We start from the raw sequence: 21906 nt of genomic DNA on the forward strand, positions 1-21906 counted from the left end.
CTTCACACGCTCGTTCGCTCTCCCGGTCGTCACATTCGAGGGCTTCTTGCTGGAACAGCTCACCAGTTGGAAGCAGATGCTGTCGGTTGCGACGTAGCACTCTGTTGTCCTCGGTAACTACTCGATAAGACCTAGGTGCAACTGCTTCGGTAACTTGAGCTCGGCGATTCCATGTCTTTTCCTGTACTCTCATGACATCGCCGGTATTGAGAGGTGGTAACGTTCTCCCCCGAGTGTCTGCCTAAGCTCGCTTGAATACTGGTATGCTTGGCTGCTGCCTGAAGTCTGGGAGTAGAGTGCGAAGCCTCCTGCCCTGCAAGAGTTCACCAGGGGAGCGGCCATCTTTGAGCGGAGTGGATCTGTAGTTGAGCAACCCGAGCCAGAAGTCTTGTTTTGTTTCTTCCGTTTTCTTTAGGATTCTTTTCACAATCTGAACCCCCTTCTCAGCGAGTCCATTCGATCGCGGGAACTCGGGGCTCGACGTGACATGGCTGAAGTCGTAGCTGGATGCAAAGAGAGCAAATTCATAAGACGAAAACTGCGGCCCATTGTCCGTGTGAACTTCCATTGGAATGCCATATCTTGAAAAGATGGCGCTCAACTTCTCAATTACAACACTGGATGTTGTACGAGTCAGCTTCTCCATTTCCGGGAAGTTCGAATGGGCATCAAAAACCGACAGGTACGAGCTGCCTCCGTACTGAAAAATGTCAACGCCCACGCGGTACCATTGCATGGGCCGGTGTAGGTCTGATCATAAAAGGCTCACTTTGCTGTTTGTACGTATATTTGTGGCAAACTGCACAACTCTGCAACAGGTTTTTGATATCAGAGTTCAGCCCCGGCCAGAACACTAGGGCCCTGGCTCTTGCTTGGCACTTGTTCAAGCCCATGTGTCCCTCATTGTGATGACCCACTTATAGGGGCAAAGGTTCGTGTACTCAATGGTTCGGTTGGTTCTCTTAGGCGGAGCCTCCGAGAACCCAATTGAGGACAAAGCCGTTGGTTTGAACACACACACAAAGACTTTTAATCAAACTAAAAAGAGGCATAAAGTAAATAGAAGGAAATAGAAAGCATGCCTAAAATAAACACTCAAGCAGACATTGCGGCAAGGAACACACATAGGGCTTGCATGCGGTTAACGAGTGAGCGAGTCCGGGCTTGCCACGAGGGCAGGGACGCGTAACATTCTCGACTCTGCGACGCGGCGACAAGCTGGCGAAGGGAGTGGCGCCGGTCTCACCATAGGTCGCGGCGTAAGCCGACCGACCGAGCGACCGAGCGACCGGAGCGCGCCAGCTCTGGCTAGGCGAGGTAAAGCGGGCTGCTTGGTGGCAGGAGTAGACGGCGGCGGCGTTCTGGCCGGGCAGCTGGGTGTAGAGCTCGGGCCCGTAGCGTGACTGCTCTTGCCCAGTCCACGGGCACAGAAGCTCGAACGCCGGCCTCGGGCAGCAGGCGGCACGACAGACAGGGGTGGCGTTCTGGCCGGGCAGCTGGCATAGAACTCGGGCCCGAAGCCCGACTGTTCTCGTCTCGCCCACGGGCGCAGAAGCTCACCGGTCTTGAGGAGCTGACGGCACGCTCGGGTAGACGGGCGACGCACAAGAACAGGTTGGCAGGAGGCCCCGGTCGGGTGAAGTCCGGGTGGCTCGGGTCTGGAACCCGATGGCCCGTCTTCAACGCCCGCTCCGGTGGTTGACCTCCTCCTGCCGTCGCTTCCTGGGACTCTCCTGGCGTCTCCCCTGCGTCTCCTTGCGTGTCCTCCTTGCGTGTCCTCCTGTTCTGCCAGCGCAGCACGCTTTTTCTTCTGGTCTGGTCAATTTGGCATTCTCGGATTGGCTGCCTGACGCTCCGTGGTCTCTTCTAATTGGTTGCATTTCTTTTTGTTGTCATTCATGTGCCGCGCGTTCTCGTGCCGGACGCTCTTCGGCGTCGTTGTTTTCCTTTCTTTTCATTCTTTTCATTCTTTTTCATTCTTTTACAATGGATTTTAATGCTCATAGAACACGTCATTTGTCATCGACATAATCTTATTACAGAAAGATTTTACGCACTCTAGAGCGACTATTTTTAAGGCCCCTTTACAGCCACGCCACACCAACTTCATAGATCTCATATCTACATTGCAAACTCATCACTGCAGACCTGGCGCTCGTTGGCCATATCTGGCCCTTGCACCAATAAAAACCATACATTCATTCAGATACTATGAGGCCTTTGAGATACCACATCTCCAAAATTACGTGTGCAGTGCTCTCACCGATTAAGCTACCCCAGTGCTGTTTTCCCATCCACTTTTTCAGGTATAGTATATGTGTATATGTAACCGTGTGTGTGTTAGCCAGCGCCACAACTCGTGGCCATAGTGGTAGATATTGAGCATCCTTTCTACTGCCAAAGTGGTGGATATTCAACATCCTTTCTACTGCAAACAGTAGAAAGGATGCTCTACATGATGCTTGCAGTCACTAGAAGGTCTCTAAAGGACTTCACTGGGGGCTTGCGTATCTGAATTGCAGTGTTGTCAATCATGTTTCTAAAGAGCAAAGCCTGCATGCCCTTAGCAAAAGAAGAGAGAGACAATAGCCAGACGCGAGCTGCAAGCTTTGCAAGCACAAACACGCAGACATGGCACACATCTTACGGAGGTGCACAAAGATCAGATCAATATATGTAGAGAACAATATAGAACTGGACCTTCTCGAGGAGCAATGGCTAAGTGCTCTGACTAGCTCGGAAGTACATGACCAACTGCAGGCTATCCAGCAGGCCCGGGCAGCAGTGGAAAGTCTATGCCTCACCGCACATAATGCCCGGGTGGCCTGAGCCCAGGCTGGCAACCTCACAGGTCCTTTTCCTATTAAAGTTTTTTCTGTCCGTCCGAGAGAAACTCAATTGGTTATGTCATCCAGAAAAATCAGGCAGTCATATCAGCACCCTCATTGTGAAGATCTGTCACAGTCCTAAATGATCAGAGGCAAGCACTGAACATAAATTGAAACACACTTGGTCTTTTTTTTTTGTACGATGAGCTTGTGAACTTCGTTTGAGACATAATTGAGTCCACTGCAATTTAGACATAGTGATGTCCTTTTTACCTGGTGCACCTTTCAGGAATATAGAGAGTATTACAATAAAGTGATGCATTTTAAGCATGGTTTTTTTCACCATGATATACCAGATTCACCCTTGCTGTTTTTATTTACTTAAGACACTGGTAAAGGGTATAGGTGTTTATGTTGGCAGGACATTCGTAAGTCATACATTATGGTGGACTGGGCAAGCTGGTGTTGATGCTCTGGTGTTGATGACGTGGTGTTTGTGCAATGGCGCAAAAACCTTTCATGGATAGAAGCTTGTATCTGTCCTGAGTTCTTGAGTAGTACACAAGCATGCATACATTATGCCTATTTGGATGCTGGTATGCATTGTAAATTTAGCAGTTTTTCACATCAAGCCATGAAAATATTTCTAAACATTTAGTGGGTTGAAGGCCTCTTACGTGCAAATGATGTCTGGTCAAAGTTAAAGCTATTGTTGCCATTTGCAGCAGTTTTAATTACCACAGTATAGGCAGAGGAGCACCACAACATGGCATCCTGTTGTACAGTTGCAGGCTTAGTTTGGATGCTGAAAAGTTGGACTTGCTGAATTATTAAGGCATATTACCACCGCCACTCATCTTATGGGTGTACTAAGGCATAAAATTTGGGCACCTTGCAGTGTGCTCTGTGATTTTTTTACACTCTGGCTGCACGATTTGGCCATTAGCAATGAGTACTTGCTGCAGCACTGAGACTGTTTTCATCACCAAAATGACAAGAGTGGCGATTTATTACTGAAGCAGAAAGGGTGCAGAAATGAAAGATTAGTGGTGACACGGACCTTTTGTTTACTTTGATAGCTTTAACGTGGGAACTAGTTAATTTTTCATTTATAAATAGTGATTGCATTACATAAGGAGTGAGTCAGCTGAAGAGCTTTCAGCTACAACTCTGCATAAGAAGGCTCCAAATATGCAAAAATATTGTTACGGCGCAACCAAGAGTGGCGCCAGTCGGAAGACGACGATTTGACGTGTAGAGGTGGAATCGTTCTCGACAGCCATCTTGTTTGTCTCTCGTGTAAATATTGTAAATACATCCTTATATGTGACTTCTGCTACGTAACATCGCAAGGCTTGCAATAAACTCAAGATTTTACTGCTGGCCTTCGCCGTAATAATTTATTAATTTTTTTCACTGAGGAGTTCTGATGGAGCGCAATTGTAAGTACCATTGGTATGTGTCCCTTGCCAGGTTTGGGCATGTGTGAAACTGCTGCATGAAATGAAAGCCCCCTTGAGGGACACGAGGTAAATCACCCATGGAAGGAAGCATGGGGACATAAGGTGGGTCTATTGGCAGTGAAGCTCACCTCCAAGCAGAATTTCTCCTATCTCCTCTAACAATGAACCAACCTGAAAAATTATTTCGCTATAACGCTCATTTTACAGCTTCCAGTGTCTCTCTGATGAGGCCTGTAGAGGTATTTATTTAAAATATCCTCCATTTATTGAAGCACTCAACAGTTGGCTGCTTATAGAAGGTGCAGTGAAACACTTGGGAACAAGGTCTTCAGCACGTGAATGAAAAACGTGAAGGGAATGTCTACCCTTACCTTCCTTCAGCTTTTTGCAGTCAGTGGTTTGTCTTACTACTCAGTCCCAGATCTTTCTGGCTTTTCCTTGTATGACAAATCCACCTTCTTTTCACATACTGCTGTTTTGGATTCTTTTATTTCATGTCCAAGTTTCTTTGTTTTCTCATGTGTTGCTAGAAATTCCTCCCAAATGTTCTGTTCCCGTGCTTTGTGTACTGCTATTTGTTCCCTCCATTCTTGCATACTTGTATACATGCTGTGTGAGTTGGCTTCCTTGAATCTCCGCCTGCAATTTTCACGCTCTTTCGGAAATGTTCAGTTTCCTATCAGCTAGGGTTTTTTATTTTATTTGGAGCTTCATGAAGAATAGTTGTGTTATGTTTAAGTTTGTAGTACTTGATCTTCTTAGTTGAATACTAAAGCCAAACCCAACATGGAACTTTGAATGCTGTAAATAAACAACACTGATAGATATTTGCTTAATAGATACTGATGGGCTAGTTGGTGAGCCATGATAGTGGAACAGGGCACTTAAATCTGACACGTTCATGTGCACATGAAAAAGGACATACACGGCGCCGGTAGGATTACCAACGCTAGATTACAACACTATATTTTGCTGTTGTGTACACCTGAGTCAAATATTAGTTGCATGCATCAGGGAAAGTGCAATAGAACTCTAAAGAATAATTCGTTTTGTGCTGAAATACCCGTCATCATTCAGGGTACACGATAGTGCAATGAGATCACTTCACAGCTATTGCCGGATTTATGATGATGTGTCAGATGATATTAAAAGAAAAAAAAAAAAGCAAGAAAATGATCAGCAATTACTTAATGTTTTTAAAATAAGAGACCTCTTTATGGGAAAGCACAAAAATAAACTTGAGTTTTACATTTCTTGTCTTGAGCAAGTTGTCTACTATGTCGCCTTCTTTGTAGTGGAAAATTTGGCTCTTTATTGCATTGCTTATATAGCATTTGCATGCTGCGGTGCACAGTCATGCCTGTGAATTCTCATTCCAGGCAAAGGCTTGTCTTGCATTTACTTTACAAGACTTCCAATGGCTGTGGTGCCCAAAATGAATGCAAAATTATGATGCACCTGTGCAGCGATTCACAATGCCAGCTGCTGTTTTACAGTGCACGACATACTTAGCAATGTAATGTAGTGCTTAGTTTCAGTGTGAGCTCCGTTGCAGATGCATAGGTTTATATAGTCAAGCACTACCTAAATATTTGTACGAGGACATATCAGAAAGTCATTGCCCCTATTTTTTGTAAGCCAAAATAAGGTACATATAGGTAATTACAAACATAATGTACTATTCCAGGTACCTTACACTATTTTTCTACATAGTCCTCACACTGGTTCACACATTTGTCTCAAATGCCCCTGTGCCACATTGTCGTCAGTGACACATGGGGCCTTCTCGAATGCTCATTATGCTCATTGTCATGCAAGTCTTTTGTGAACTCGCAACACCACCACCTCACACTTGTCAAAGCAAGACACCTTTCCCTATACGTGGGCTGTATTTTCTTGTGGATTTTATTTCCTTGTGGATTTCGATGGGTGTTCGTCCCTTGCTCCATTGAAAACGAATTGCACTTTGTTGCTCGTATGCCATGGACGTGTGAAGCACAACCGCCATCTTTAAAAACTGAGAGCAGTGCCGTGCCACTCAACTACCGGCAGATAAGGCGGGCCGGTCTAAGAAAAGTCCACCGCTGGGAATGGATATTTTGACTTCCCATTTACAGCTGTAATTTGTCTAAAAAAAAACATAGGAACAAAGACTTGCTGATTCGTCCTCGTATATTTTCTAAACTCCTAAATAACTGCTTGTAATATGTGACTTTATGTGTATGAAAGGGATGACTGCAGTGTCAACCCAGTACACCCTGCATATGTGAGGGACTATATGCGGGGAGTACTGGGTTGGTATTATGGTTGTCACTATTTTTTGTCTATGGAGGATAGACATGACATTTGCTCAGGACAAACTGTCATCCCATAGCAGCTGGTACCTGTGTGAGTCTTCTACCAGCATTATCAGCGGCACTGTATATATGCTAATTACTTGTACAAACACCATTGTGGATGGTCAAGTGCACCACTTGCTTGCCTCGTCATCTGCTCCATTCTTTTGAAAGAAAATGGCATTTATACCTCTAATACAGTCTACTTGTTGGCTTCTCTGATGGGCTTGCACGCCCTGTAGGTTTCGCTCGTGTCCTACATTCACCTCAATTTTTTTTATTACTAACGCTCTGTTCACGATAATATTGAAACTAGATATTCCTGAACACTAATCTATCGCCTTGGCTTGACTTGCTGTTGGCCTTTAATGTCCCTTCAAAATGGTGGGTGGGGCCAGGTAGGTCGAGCTCTGTGGAAGCCATTGTCTGCTTGGATGCGGCCATGTCTTGCTGGTCTAAGGTTAGTTGTGGCTTCTTGAAAAGAACCATGAAATATCATCTGCAATGCTGTCAAAGAGTTGGTAACTTTTGATCAAAGCAGTGCACTGGCACTGCTTCTTGAAGAGAATGAGACCCGAGCAGGGTTCGTAAACTTCCCTGAAAACCCTTGAATTTGGAAAGAGAGATTCAGCGACCCTTAGAAATCCTTCAAAATAAATGTGGTCCTCGAATTCCTTGAAAACTGGGGTTGAGGGCAACCTTTCAACATTCTGTGTTGTGAAAATCTCCGCATGGAAGCTCTACCATGGACACTGTCTATTGGGAAACTATTCTAAATATTTCCTTTACAAACTGTCGCTAAGCAATGCAGTGTGGCCTGTACAGAGCCACCAACAGCAGGCTTGTTTAAAGTACCGGTGTCGTCATGGGGCTGGTTGATACCAGATCAAACGGCCAAGCTGTACCACCATAGTTCTTTTGCGAGTTGGCTCACACCACAGCCACTGTGACTCCATTTTTGAGCCTGTAGGTTCTAGAAATGCCTGCTGGTAAGTAAGTTTCGACCATTAGGCTTTACCGGGGTGAGAATCTTTGGTTGTAGCTTGACATGCTAGAATGCTGTGTTGATTATTCTAGAAGGTGATTGACATCATTACAGTGGGGAACTCAACGTTGAAAAGCCACTTGAGTGTTTTCAATTTGGCAGCTGTTTAGCAGCAAGAAATTGCAGCTAAGATCGAGGTTTGATTTTTTTTCCAGCGTATGTATACGAATGATGTTTTTTTTTCCTCTGCACTTTGGTCTTCGGCATCCTCGAAGTCCTTGAAGTGTTCTTGAATTTTGAGTCGAATGTTCTGAACAAACCCTGCGTGAGAACATGGGCAATGGCGAGAAGCAGGAGGAGAGATGTCTTGTAGAAGCATATCGCATGCATATTGTGATGCCTAAATAATTTTACTTGTCTGCTGGTTGGTATATAGAGCCGTTTCCTTGTCTTATAATCTAGTCATAAGTGTTATGGTCTACAAAAAACATCTCACTGATTGCTGTTGCGCCAACTAGTGCAGAAAGTGCAGCCAAATTGAAGAGGCGTTCAATCCCGTGGGTCAGTTGTAGTTGCTACATTCGTGATACCAAGGTGGTGCTTGTTGATGAGGGTGATCATCCCCCCTTCTGCCTCCACCAAGTCATTTTCAATTATGTCATGTCACCGTTGCTATATGAACTAAGGGGCCAAGGAAAGCATTGCTTTTGGAAAAGAGGATGTACACAAGCGCATTTGGGCAAGTAAGAAAAGTAGAGAATATGGAGTGGGACCTTGGCTTCAGTATGGGCAGACAAGCTATTCGTGATGCTTGTAATCAACGGAGGCCGGCTTGGAAGTTTGCATCTATCAAAGTCTCCTCCTGCGTTGCCCTCAGCTGGTTTGAGTTTCCAGCTCTGTTTAGCAGCTATGCTAAGTGCTTCCATTACCCAGGCGTTCCAAGAAAGCAAGGCACCTTGCCTGTAGCAGCAGAATGTTGCGGTTCCACCTGAGGCGTACCTTTCAGCCGCACCGTGTCGATCACGAGACTGCCTGTTGATGCAGATCGGTTAAGTGAATATTTAGGGCCATTATTGCTCCCCTTCTAGCCCGTGTCGCTACTTGAGGCACCAGGAGCTTTGATCATGTGAACGCGATTCCTCGACTCGTGTCCACAGAATACATTCCATCCCGTCTCACCCCACCCACCCCTAGTGAGAAGAGCATTCCGAAAATCACTGAATATTTCATGCTGTCTTAGTTCCCTGCAACCCAAACCTGTCATCTGAGAGGGAATGTATTGTCGCCATTTTGTAGCCTTTTCTGTACTTCCAAACCCTCGTAGGGTAAAGGCATTTGGCACAGTAGTAAAGGTGAAACTGTTTAATGACGACTAATTTTTTTCTACTAGTCAGTGGTTGAGAGTAGTTCTGTTAGAAAATGGTTTTCTTGTGCTGGTGCTGAATATTTTAGAAAATGGTTCATTGACTTGTGTGAACACTGGAACGCAAAAGAGAAAGCAGTTCTTGCTGCTGATGGCATGGCCACACGAGAAAAAATCCGCACATTTTGCCGTCAGCTATGAAATGTAGGTGTGTCAGCGCGGCCACACCGGCTAGCATTTAGCCACTGCGGCAGTCAACCGACAGCAAGAAGTTATCGCTTCCGATCGAGAGAGTGTACGCAAGTGTGAAACGAGCCTGCTGGCAGGCCTGAATGATACCGGATGTGCATGTGACTGAAGTGGTTGCTCTCATTGGTCTCCTCCGTCTGCTGTGTGCTTGGGAAATAGCTCCGAGACCCACCCCTCGTGCGACAGCTTTTGCAGTGCGCATTGTTTTTTAAGTGTGGCCGTGCCTTTATAAAAACCTCGGCTGTCTTGTGATGGCATAAATGCAGCCAAGCAGTAGGTGTCAGGAGACAGAAAACTTTCATATCTCTCAGAGCTGCTAGCCTTTCTCCGCAAAGTACGGAGGCAAGCATGATGACGACATTCAATGCCATAATTTTGATAAAGGCATCTTTCAACACAAAAAGAAGCTCTCAGCTTTACCGGCGTTCTTGATTCTAGAGTCTGATCAATTAATGATAGGTGTGATAAGGATTACTGAGAGTACTGACTGACCACAAAGCCACTTCGAGTTCCATACCTGTCGTGGTGGCATAGTGGCTTTGGCATTGCGCTGCTAAGTTCTGAGGTTGAGGATCAAATCCCAGCAGTGGCAGCCGTATTTCGATGGGGGGGGGGGGGGGGGGTGAATTCAAAAATGCCCATGTACCCTGCATAGGGTGCACATTAAAAAACCGCAGGTGGTCCAAATTAACCGAAAGTGCCCCCACTATGGCATATAATCATATGATTTTGGCATGGAAAACTCCAAAATTTAGCTTTGATTAATTTTGAGTTACATTCAAACATTTCATGAGCAATGAAGGATGCCAAGTCTATCAGCGGCTCATTGAAAGTGAGGGATATTTGCATTGTATAGACTGCTGAAGTTCTTCTGCGAAGCTTCACCACAGTATTTTAAATTGAGAAGCAACATAGCATGTGCGCAACGCAGGAAGCATGACCTGAGTAATTAAAGAGTGTGATTGATCAGAACTCCAATGGGTTAAGTGCACTATGGTTTCATAAACGGTCTGCTTATTTGAATGCGTCAAGTTGCAAAGAACTTTTGCTCCTGCTTTTCCACCCTCACTCAACCTCCCTCTTTTTATGTATGCATTAAATTGACCATTCCATCTCAACTGTACCAGGTGCTTTTTCGACCATCTCCGATTCCGCTGAAATAAATCGTGGCATTTTATCTCGAAATGGGAAGTAATGGTATGAGTGATTTTTTTTCCTGAGAAAAAAAAAAAATTCTTCCGGTGCCATGAGGGCACTAAACTTGGCACACACAAGTAAAACTATGCCGTGCCGAAGAATTTATACAATATTATTGCTTTGACCTAATAATGCGAAACTGTTTTTTTGCAATCTGCAGACAGCAATTTTGCATGGCTCTTGTAGTCTGTTACTTATTTTATTTATACAATATTTTTAACCTTGAAAAAAAAAGTTGCAATATAAAGCATCTATAATGTTTTTTGTACAATAATCTAATTCATCAATGACAAATATATTTATAATACGGCCTTAGTAGGTGTCTAATAGATGATAAAAATACTTTGAGAACAAACAAAACTGCCATGTCCTGTCAAAATTGTGACAGCGTTGCAAAAATTGGGTTTTGACTCATTCATGTTTTGGAAAGTAACAGAGCTGAACGGACAAAAACTTAAGCAAAGCATCCATGTCGTGTTCTTTGCCTAAGTCCTTGTCCATTCAGTGCTTTTAAAGTACTTTGAGAAAAAAACGAAAATCGCCACCAACCCTCCTAAGCTTCCCTTCTAGTATAGTTTTGATTCGTATTTCAGCTTCATTTTTGCATAGTAGCTGTCCAAGTAAAAATATGGCCAATTCAGCATTGTATAGTGTGCTTTGTTGGCAATTTATTTAGAAGTCCTAAAACTGAGTTTCATTTTAGGCGAGAAAAAAAAAGTTTAACTTAACAAATACAAGGTTCCTGAATTTTCCTTAGACTACAACTTATGCAGTACAGTTAAAAGCTCCCGAGTTGATAAATATTTGTAATTAACTATAGTCGGATACAACTTTAGAAAAAAAAGGGGAAGCCTCGCCTAGATGACCGAAGTGCGATGTCTGATTGCCTCTGCGACTAAAATAATCCCTCTGAAAAGATCGTGCTTCTGAAACGCGCTATTCTCGTTATAAATAAAGCCTCTTGTATTTTGATGACTGGTTTAGTAGAGCTCTCATGTGCTACAGCACATGCCAGATCGCGACAGAAAAATAACCCTGTGCCTTCCACAATGCTGCCCGTCGTCTGCTCTTTAGCTTCATTGCAAGTGATGAAAGTAGAAAGAGCAGCTCTGCATGGCTTTTGCACTTGCTTACATGTACACGGCACATATACTACACCTGTTCCAAGCTTCAAATGAATCAGTTGATATTGAACAACTACTTAGATAAAACAATGCATTTATCACAACCATTACAAACTCAAGATGCTCGGTGTCAGTGAAAGCACAGTGTTCATGGTGAGGAGGGAGGTCAAAGCTTCGCATATTTCGGGTGGCAAACTGTCGATGCCCTTGCGAAAGTGCCCACGAAATGCGGAGGAAAGAAGACGCAGCACGAAGTATTACGCGTTGTGCGCACCGAGGTCGTGTGCACGATTTCTTTATGTAATTATGTATGTAATTTATAATTATGTATATCGACAGTGCTGACAGTCTCGGACAAAATGGTGCCATTTGTTTGCAATGCCAGCCAGTTTGTCTGTCGTCTGCTGCCTACACTTAATGAAACAGTGGTGTAGAGAGTGTAGTTTTCATGCTACTTTTCAGTATAAAAAATCGCTTCGTGTAGGTTGCCAGAACTACTTTTTCTATGCCGCGTAAAGAAAATGGCAACCTGCTACTCTAGCGACGCTCATACAGCCAGTGTAGGTAAAAAAAAAAAAAAAAAGCCCCAGTGTGATGAAGATCTAACGTAGAGACCATGGTTACAGCAAGTATAAATGACGTTGTGTGAGAGTAGTTCTTAAATATTTTTCTCATCAAAATGCTACATTTATATGATCTGTTCAAGCTGGGGGAATTTGTGTTCATTATTTCCCTCCTCTGATAATTTAATCCAGTTCAGAAGGTTCTCTGCTGTCAAATCTGCTGTCCTGGCTGTGTATTTCCCCTTTGTCAGTGGTCCACATGCAAGAGCTGCACTGCCTTTGCCCAATGCTGTTGCACATGTGTGAGTTGAGAGAGAGAAGTTTGGGGACGATGCTTAGGTACTATGGAGGAGTACATACTTTGCTCCGCTCATCCGTAGCTGATGGCAATGTGCATGAGGTGAGAACCGGCACCTAGTGCCGATCCAACTGGATCACAGCGGCCGATACAGAGTCCATAATGGGGAAGCATACGAAGCATCAAATTCGCAGTGACATGTCATTATTCATTAGTCTGCGGCCTCTAAAGCGGCATCTACGTAAGCCTCCACCCCCATGCTTCTTACTGGGTCGCTTTGCTTCTTTTGGCAGGAACCAGGGGCGTAGCCAGGGGGAGAGGGGGGCTTATGAGGCTTCAGACACCCCTCCCCCCCCTGAAATTTTTTCGTGCTGTCATGCACCACTGACCAAAACAACCCCTGGTGCCGGAAATCACGCTGGATTTTGTCTAGAATGTCCTTTTCACACTTGAAAAGACATTTCAGCGTGAACACTGTGAAATCGGGCTGGATTTTGCGGCACCGCCCATGCACCGGGAGTCACATATCGTAGAGCAAGAATCCCCATCCGAGCACAAAGTTTCAAGGCAGTTTGATGGCGAGCAAATGGTGAGCGAGCTCGTCTTGGCATCTCGCGGAGGCCGCGGAATCTATGGAGCGCACGGATTTCAATTCTGAAACTTTATGGGTTGAAAGTTCTCATAAACTTTTGATGTGAAAGGTGCATTGACATTTCCAAAGTCATGCTTTAGATTTTCAATTCTGGAACTTTGTGGGTTTAATGTTGTTTTAAAAATTTGATGCCAAAGGTGCATTGACTTTCTAAAGTCGTACATCAGACAAATTGACAAAACACGCAGTGAGGTCCAACCTGACGAAGCGTTGTGGTAGTTCATTTGTGCCGTCATGTAACAGAAAAGAATATCAACATTTTTTTTTCACTAGCGCCAAGGCATCAATGTCACGACACTAAAGCCAGCAAAGGTAACTACATTCTTATTTATTTTTCTACTTTGACTTTTATTCGCGAGGACACATTGATCCTCTTCAATTTTTTTTTGTTTTCGCTACCTGCGGGCTGCTGGAGCTAGCCAGAGCGCGTGCGTTTTCCTCGTGTTGGCCCGACCACCGCGCAGCACACTTCGATGCGTGTTCATTTTTCTTTGGCCGAGTGGATTTTCGCCTGGCAGGGTTTTGGGTGCTTTCTGGCTAGCAGACGAGAAAAAGAAACAATGCATTGTCGCTCGCTGCCATCACTGTGGGGACTCGACGGATTGCAACGCGTTCGCTAGAGTTCAACCTCTACGGAAAACTTTGCCTCGCCGGGGTAGGATACTGAGCAATATGTGTATGGTTCTCTGTGGACCAAGCGTCTCACGTTTTCTTCTATAGTAGGCATCGGTTGTGGCCAACATGCTTTCCTTTGCGTTTTTTTCATTTCTGTGTCCCTGCCCCACAGAAGAAAATAAGACATTGTTGCAGCGCAGTAAATTTTCGCATGGTGAAAGCTCAATTTTATTACTTGTTCTTTTGCGGAAAGTAATGGGCCACAAGATGCTTCAGTTGCTGGATACTTTTATTATATTATCAATTATATGGACACTCCAGGCGCATTCCTGCCATTGCCCTCATGTTCCGTCCAAGGGCGATACCATCGTGACTGCGCGCCGCATGCTGTATGTGCGAGTGAAAGCGAGGGGGGGAGGGGAGAGGGCATGGGTGAGCCGACGATGGTGGCTCAGTCTTGTTTGCGCAAGGGAGAAAAGCAGGGAAAAAGCGCGCCACCTCCTGCTATGCGCAATACATCAGGAGGAATGGAGGGAGGGAGTGCTGTGATGTGTGAATCTGTGGTTGCGCAACAGGTTTATTTGCCTTGTTTGACGCATTATATACAGTGACTTTTTCTTAGGTACGAAGATTTATTGGAGACCTATACATATACAGTAAAAGCTCGTTAATTCGAACTCGTGGGGGACTGAAAAATTGTTCGAATTAAGCGGAGTTTGAATTAACGAGCGGGCGGCAAAAAAAAAAAAAAAAGATGGCCATTGCATTTGGCTGCTAGGGCCGAAGCCAAAATAGCCATATCTGGGATCGTCATCGAGGAATACGCACTGCTACTCTTTGAGCTCGGCGATTGCAGGTATTAAAATCATGCGAGTCCAAACACCAAAGGAAATAAAGATATCCAATCAATTTATGCGCCTGGAACTAATGATAAATGTACCCACGTGAGCGTCAGGCTTAACGATGAAATATGACACTATTTATGCTTCAAAAACATGTTTATTAACAAAAGAATAATGATCGAAGCATATCAACATGAAAAATAAACGGTGATTTGCATTTGTTTGCGCTTTCTTCGCCGCGACTCGAGAAGCATTGTCTGCAACTTGCCCAACATCTCCAGCGCAGCATCCGAATTCTCATCGGTGGAGAAATAGCGCGCAGCCAGATCGAGTCCCGATGCTGCTTCACATGCGCTCGGAGGAGGCAACGGATCGTCCTCTTTGTCGGACTCGTCGTCGCTGTCAGGCGTGCTCGCCACGCGTGAGTCGTGCTGCTGACTGGACGCAATCATCTCGGCGTCAGTTAAAGGCCCCGTTGTCTCCACGCCGTTGTCTACGTCGACAAAGCTCTCGAAGTCCACACCCTCCGATAAAACAGCGTAGGCAGGGTCCAGCACGATGGAGCCATCATCTTGATCCACTTGAACATCAAAGTCGGCTGTGCAGCAGGCTTCTGTGGTTTCACTGAAGCCACACTTGCGGAAACAGTTAGCGATAGTGTCTGCCTCGACGGCGTTCCACGATGTTGCCAGCATGTGGCAAGCTCCGAGCAGGTTGACATCATACGGCTTCCCGCTTTCCATGCATAGAAGAATCTGTTCTAGGTGGTGGGGCCTGTACAGAGTCTTTAGATTTTTAATAATCCCGAGGTCCATAGGCTGCAGCACAGCAGTAGTGTTTTTTGGCAAAAATGCCAGACGGATCGCCTTCAGTCCATTGATGTCACAATGCGCCGAACAGTTGTCGACGAACAAAAGAATATTTCTACTATTCTGTGCCGCGAACTTTCGGTCTAGTGTGCGCAACCAGTCCGTGAAGATTGCTCGCGTCATCCACGACTTCTTGTTCGAAGTGTACTCAACAGGGAGAGTCTTCACGCCTTTAAAGCAACGAGGCTTCGCTGCTTTGCCTATCACGAGCAAGCGGCACCGTTCCGTGCCCGTCACATTCGCGCACACTAGCACGGTAACTCTTTCCTTGCTGCGCTTTCCGCCCGAGCACGTATCACCTTTATAGCTCACAGCCTTGTTTGGGAGCAACTTAAAATAAAGTGCGGTTTCATCAGCATTGAAAACATCGCTGAGCGGGTAATCGGCAAGATATTCCTTCAATTCACCTGAGACCCAAATTTCGCAGGTTTCTTTGTCGACTGCGGCTGCCTCTCCGCAGACGTTCTTAAACGTCAGCCCGTGGCGGGCCTTAAAACGTGATAACCAGCCTTCCGATGCATTGAAGTCGCTGATGCCCATTTGGTTGGCGAAGTCCGCTGCCTTCGCAGCAATTATGGGTCCACTTAATGGAATATTCCTGCTGCGAACATCCTTTATCCACGTAATGACAGCAGTCTCCATCTCGGGGTGAGCCGACGTCCGTAGTCTTTTCCGCGAGGGCTCAATCTCCTTTTGGTAAGCATCGATGATAGAGTCCTTGTTCTTGATGTAGGTAGGCAACGTGCTTTTTTTGATGCCATACTTCTCGGCAATCGCTGTCTTCGTTAAGAGACCACGTTCAACCGCCTGCAATGTTTCAACTTTAGTCTTTAAATCCTTTGCCGAGTACTTTCCACGGCTCGCCATGATCGGCACAGTCGATGAGATGATGAGACACAGTCGATGAGAGAAAACCTGCTACGGCATGCGCCGGAGAGTGGTGTGCAGCGAGCGATGAGCGAGCGCGGCTTCGGCCGCTTATCTGTTTTTTCTGCCAGCGTCCGCTGCGGCGTACGCGGTTGTTGCGACGTGCGTCTTTTCTTTTCTTTCTTTCCTCTTATCTTTGAACTCTCCTCTATCTGCACGCTGCAGTGGTGATGGCTCGGCCTGAGCCAATCGGCAGGCCCGTGCACTTTCCTTTTCATCCTTCCCTCAGACGCAACAACAACAACGCCGGAGGCTCCAGCAAGGAAATTGGCAGCTCGCCTCGTGCGTGCAAAAATGCGCGCTGGCTTATTTATTCTCGTTGCTGTGCATATTAAAAAAAAAATGTCAATGCATTGTACTCGTTACGAGGCGACTTCTATTTACGAGAAGCAATGTCGGCTGCCGGCTCCTAGTTCGAATTAACCGACGTGAGTACCGGTACGTTCGAATTATCGGGCGTTCCGGCCCATTGATATACATAGGGCTTTGCAGGGACCCGGGCATCAGTTCGAATTAACCGGTGGTTCGAATTAAGCGATTTCGAATTAACGAGCTTTTACTGTAGTTAAATATCTTGTTGCTAGGTTTTGTGTATATGTGCAGTGAACTTTGTTTCCAGTGACTTTTTTTGCCCTTTATCAAGCTGTATTTTCGCATTTGTACATTCCATTGGATCTTTGCATTTCTAATGTAGGAGGGCAAGTCAAATGAAAGTGGGCCAATCCATCCTGCGCAGTAATGGTTCGGTTCATTACGTGCGAAGCATGCGCGTAGCACAGAGGCATCTCTCTACAAAAGTGACATGCAGGTGTGAGGATAAAGGTTCTTTAAGGCTCTCATATACTGGGTTGAACATGGTTGTGTGACATAATGGACACTCCAAAAGTTAACAGCCTGGTGTTTTGACAGCTGAAGATGTTTCCCAAAAAGAAATTAGTCGCCGTATGGCTGCCGTGTACGTTGAACATTGCATTTCATTGGCCACTGTGAAGCATCAAAGGAAACGGTTCAAAGAAGGACGTGAAAGTTGCAAAGACGATCCAAGACCGGGCCAAAGCCACATTACAATCACCCCCAACACAACTGCAAAGGCTGATTGCACAAGAACAGAGGATAAGCATCGATGATTTAGCAGGGCGTGTGAACATCAGTCATGGTTCGGGTCACACCATAATTCATGAACATCTCGGTTATCAGCTCTCGTATGCGGAATGAATATCCCAGATTTTGAACTGCCGCCAGAAGACGGAGAGGTTTGGCGCTGCATTGACTCATTTCGGTATCACAATGAGGGTGATGACTTCTTGTCTGCAATTGTGACCAGAAACGAATCATGGTGCTGCAACTACTAGCCTGAAACACGGCGGCAAAGCTTACAGTGGAAACATTTGAATTCGTCACCCCAAGGAAAGCAAAGGCCGTCATTTCGGCCGGAAAGGTGTTGTTGACTTCTTTTCGATCGTCAGGGGCCGTTATTGATCAGGGGCCGCTTAGCCTCTATTGTGAAGAAAGGTTCCTTGTGCTGTTCTTGTGATTGCATTGACCATGTGTCATGCAGGATGTTTTATTTTTGGTAGGTTTATTGTTCCTTGTGCATGTGGGTGTTTGTTTTGACAGTGTCATTCAAATATGTTGAAACTCGGTTTTCAATTCATTTTTACGCATAAACAGTGAACTGTTTACTTTAGGATAAAGCCACCATAAGCAGTTAAGTGGTTTGCATATAACCTCAATCATGCCAGTTTGCATAAAGCTGCCCCTTGCCAATCACAACTGCACAAGGCCACACTTATGGAGGTTTTGTCCAAGTGATGCGTGCAGCTGGAGATCTGGTCGGGTGCATTGTGTGGTAGTAGCCACATTCTGCAATTCATTGAACTGTTTAGCCTGCAATAACAATTTCTGGTAAAGAATATTCTGGGCCAGGATTCAGAGGTGTAATAATTACATAAACTATGCAAGATAGCGAGACTAGTGACATGCACATGGTAGTTTTTGTAAAACCCTGATAGAAATTTCTTTGCCACTCATGCCCTACTGACAGCAGCAAAAGCAGCAATCTGTGAGTCCTTCGAATGTAAATCATAGAAATGCTGCCCACTATGAGGGCATAACAGACACCTGTGCAGTTGTTTCCAATGGTGTGCTCTAGCATGATGGTTGCTACTTTGAGCTTAGTTGTGATGCCATAAGGTACCCAAAAGTAAATTGTAATATCAAATCAAATTTTGGGTGTCACGCAATAGACCACTTTAGTAGGGCAAGGATTTTTTTGCATTGCCAATACACCGTCACAAAAGAGCATCCTCTTGTCACTCTAGTCCTCTGAAAGCTATTATTTCACCGCAGAGCTTTGCTCACATCTGTGGAGAAAAGGAGGGCAGAAACTGCTGCATGTTTATAGATGTGAGCACAACCCATGTTGTATGGCATGCCTTTATTGACCACGCCTTTATTTGCTCTGTCTTTTATGTACATAAGTGCAGTCTTTATTGCTCTCTTCAATATCAATGAAGGCTAGAATGTGAAAAAGATTTTAAAGGTACCCACAAGATCATGTGAACAAAAGCGTTCGCTACAGACATTGCTACAGAAAGTAGATGACATTGTAGGCCATCGTAGCCTCCTTGTGTGCAGTGGTGCTGCCAGCGGAAACTTATGTCCTTATAGCAGACGTGGCCTGAAGTTTTGTCACCAGTAAAAAAAGGTGTGAAAGGATTTTGCTGAAATGCTTGTTTACCTACCTGTTGGTCCCTCTGCTGTGTGGCTGTCGATGATGAGGGAACAAATGACCTTCAATGCTTAGACCTTTAAAGTGGACACACAGCCGCTCTTTTGTTGGGAAGCCATTTGCACACATAGAGTCGCCAACATTTTTGCAGCAGTAAGTGGCAAAGCATCCTTTTCTGCCTCTAGCCCTTGTGTAAGCAAGCCACATTCTCTCAGAATGTCACCGGTGCAGCTGTCCTCATTACGCCAATAGTTTAACAGTGTTGCAGAAATGAGGTCGTTTGCTTGTTTCCGAATGTATTTCCTCTAACTGCATATATATCTGAATATAAATCAAATGCTCACCCCCTTGCTGCCAGTGGCTGGCTGCTCCACGAGGGGTATTCTTTATGAGTCCCACCTAGTGGACTGTCCATTTTGGCTGCTGCTGATCTGCTGATTGGATGGAGACGTGTGAGCAAGGAGGAGACAAGCGGACCGAGCCAATCAGTGGCGGTTGAAATGAACAGTCCACTAGGTGGATTCTTACAGAATACCTCCACAGACTTCTAGCTCCCTCAGTGGGAAATGCATTGACAACTGTAAACTCTGCCTCTGCAGCCTTTCCGATTGACGGAGGTGCAACGCAGCAGGTTGTACTTTGTGTGTTTTGATCCAGCAGCTGTGTCATGTGCATATCTCAGCAGCTTTGCTCTGGAGGCTTGGTAGGAATGATTTTGAACAGGGGCAGTTATCATTGCTTACAGACATTTTTCAGTCAGATGCAAGATAGCTCAAGTAAGCACGCAAACATTGCAGCAAGGTTGGCTGTACATGCCTTCATCAAAACAAGTCTGGGTCCATTAAAAGTGATGCTAGTTTAGCTGATCGCATAGAGAAAAATGTTGTTTGTTGCAAATGGGTTGGTTTTAATGGGTATGCCTAGCTGTTGAGTTTGTTTATTTAGTTTATCATTCCCAAAAAGTGTTCCTAGCACACCAAAAACATATTTGGAGGTGGCACTGCGGGCATCCTGCTACTCCTTGTTGCAATATTTTAACTTCACGGCCCAATTCAATGCAAACTAAGAAAGTTGTGTTAAATACTTTCTGCTCATTTTAGTATTCTTAAATGTAAATAACTTCGATGTGTTTTTTTTATGCTTAAAGAATAAAAATTTTGAAAATAATAAACACGGTTTGAATGAGAAAAGTTCTGAAACTTTGATACGCTTTTGTGCTTTCTTCATTTCACACAGAATCTTGAAAAGAATGCAAAATATAGAATGTTGCCTTTGCAACATTTGTGCAGAAGTTGTTGCTCCTACAAGCAATACAAGAAAATATACCGAGTTTTTCAAAGAGCTCATCTAAAAAAAATGAAAAAAAAAATGTGATAGAAGTCTGCTCTGTCAGGCAGAACATGGGTGCGATATCACGTTTCCTTATTTCTTTGTTCACAAAGTATAATGGGCCAAAGTGGCTGATGCTGAGCGTGCTGGCAGTAGTGCCCCAAGGACATGTTCCGGTTTTTTAACATGATTGCCACAAAAAAAAAAAAAAGGTTTACCTGGGTTCTTTATTGTGGCGAGATCAGGGAATGCATTTTTTACTTTGTTTCCTGGGGTGCCAATGCAAAAGAGAACTCATTACTACTTGTGGTGCTTGAAAAAATTTTGTGTTGCAGAAGTGTGCCTTATTGTATGTCTTCTGCAGTTATTAAGAAGGCGTAATCACCGTCAGCTGGCTAGCGGCAGTTCTCTCAACAGACAGCACGTATGCTTGACTGATTGTTCAAACTTCCACACATGCCATGACTGAATTTCTGGCACACACGGCACTGACTTCTCCTCTGTTTGCTTCTGCTCAGAAAGCTCCTCAATGGCTGCAGCAGGCACACGAAGCAGGGCCACATTTAATTTGAGAGACTATTGAATAGAGGTGGTGCTTCCAGTCCTCAGGTTGTGCAGGGAAACTTGCTGCTTAACGAATCCGCCCACACTGTCACAGGTGTTCTTTCCATGTCTGGTAGTGGAAAATAGCCACCTCGCAGACGTGTACTTGGCACGGCACAACTCGTACAGTTGGTACTTATTTTTAATATAGCTTGCTGCACCATCACTGATGCAGGTGATGTGACAGCAGATCGTGCTTTTTCATTCAACATTTCGTGCACTTTACCAAGGGCGTAGCAGGCGCGCACTGTTTCGTGATGCATGTTGTCACTTATGACAGCAAAGCTATGTGTTGATTTCCTTGTTGTGGCGACACAGGTGAAGATGGATTTGTTTCTTGTGCCAGTGGTAGGATTGTGTTTCATTTGAGAGGACAGTCCAGTTCTCCGCAAAAATAAAAATGCAGAACAATGCTTCCACGATGCTCACACTTTGCCTCATGAATAGCCGCAGCTTAAGTGCAATGTATGTATTCATGAGGAATCCATTTAATCACCCATTTGCCAATCTCTTTCACAAAAAGGATTGGAAACAATGTCTTCTTGTTAAGTCACCACTTTCTCAAACAGTAAATGTTACCTCGTCCTCATCAACCATTCCCAGACTAGCCGAAGTGAGGCTTTCATTCCATGGACAGTGCTAGCATTCGCCCACATACAACCTGTGCTTGGGGAACCACAAAGGCACGTGCCTTTAAAAGAGTTCTCCCTGCCGGTTGCATTCTCCAGTGTAGAGATGCAAAGGTTAGTATTATTGCAGTGAATGCAAACACAAACCTCTTCAATAAATAGTGTTTCAGGGCTCCTTTAATGTTATCTCTCTGTTAGTTTTAAGCATGAAATGCTTTTAGCTCCTGTTGTCAGCAGCCTTCAAGAGACCTTGAGCCAAAGTCCAGAGACATTATCCAGGCACTCAAGACAAGAAGGGGACGA

General features: G+C 44.9%; 1 protein-coding gene across 6 annotated transcripts in view; it reads left to right on the forward strand.

Moving 5' to 3' along the window:
- Positions 1–21906, forward strand: part of LOC139054438 (WW domain-containing adapter protein with coiled-coil-like) — a 436373-nt gene that overhangs the window by 15337 nt on the left and 399130 nt on the right. The gene's annotated exons all lie outside the window — the stretch shown is intronic.

This window comes from Dermacentor albipictus, chromosome 1, assembly GCF_038994185.2.
Source record: "Dermacentor albipictus isolate Rhodes 1998 colony chromosome 1, USDA_Dalb.pri_finalv2, whole genome shotgun sequence".
Classification (NCBI taxonomy): domain Eukaryota; kingdom Metazoa; phylum Arthropoda; class Arachnida; order Ixodida; family Ixodidae; genus Dermacentor; species Dermacentor albipictus.